Here is a 1074-nt window from a genome sequence, read left to right as displayed (position 1 = left end):
TCATAGTTTCATAGACATCAGGGCTGGAAGGGACTCGGAAGATCATCGAGTCCCGCCCCCCGCCCAAAGGGCAGGAAGTCAGCTGGGGTCATAGGATCCCAGCAAGATAAGCATCCAGTTTCATCTTGAAGGTGTTCAATGAAGGCGCTTGAACCACCTCTGGTGGCAGGCTGTTCCAGACCTTGGGGGCTCGGACAGTAAAGAAGTTCTTCCTTATGTCCAGCCTGAAACGGTCTTGTAGTAGTTTGTGACCATTCGACCTCGTCATCCCTTGGGGCGCTCTGGTGAACAAACGTTCCCCCAGATGCTGGTGGTCACCCCTGATAAACTTGTAGGTGGCCATCAGATCACCCCTGAGCCTGCGCTTTTTCAGGCTAAAGAGTCCCAGGGCTCTCAGCCTGTCATCGTAGGGTCTGTTTCCCTGACCTCTGATCATGCGCGTGGCTCTTCTCTGGAGAAGCTTGAAAGAGTCCAGAGAAGAGCCGCGTGCATGATCAGAGGTCAGGGAAGCAGACCCTACGATGACAGGCTGAGAGCCCTGGGGCTCTTTAGCCTGACAAAGCGCAGGCTCAGGGGTGATCTGATGGCCACCTATAAGTTTATCAGGGGTGACCACCAGTATCTGGGGGAACGTTTGTTCACCAGAGCGCCCCAAGGGATGACGACTAGGTTGAATGGTCATAAACTACTTCAAGACCGTTTCAGGCTGAACATAAGGAAGAATTTCTTTACTGTCCGAGCCCCCAAGGTCTGGAACAGCCTGCCACCGGAGGTGGTTCAAGCGCCTTCATTGAACACCTTCAAGATGAAACTGGATGCTTATCTTGCTGGGATCCTATGACCCCAGCTGACTTCCTGCCCTTTGGGCAGGGGGCTGGACTCGATGATCTTCCGAGGTCCCTTCCAGCCCTAATGTCTATGAAATCTATGAAATCTCCCTTTTTACTTTCTCTGATCATGGGGAGTGGGCAAGGACCTGGATAAGGCGGGGAAGCCTGGCAACAGCTGACACAGGGCAGAGGACTTGGAGGGGACCCTGCGGGGACTGATTGTTCGACACAGCTACAAGCGGGC

Source organism: Alligator sinensis, unplaced genomic scaffold, assembly GCF_000455745.1.
Source record: "Alligator sinensis unplaced genomic scaffold, ASM45574v1 scaffold1485_1, whole genome shotgun sequence".
Lineage (NCBI taxonomy): Eukaryota > Metazoa > Chordata > Crocodylia > Alligatoridae > Alligator > Alligator sinensis.
Note: the sequence above shows the minus strand (reverse complement) of the source record.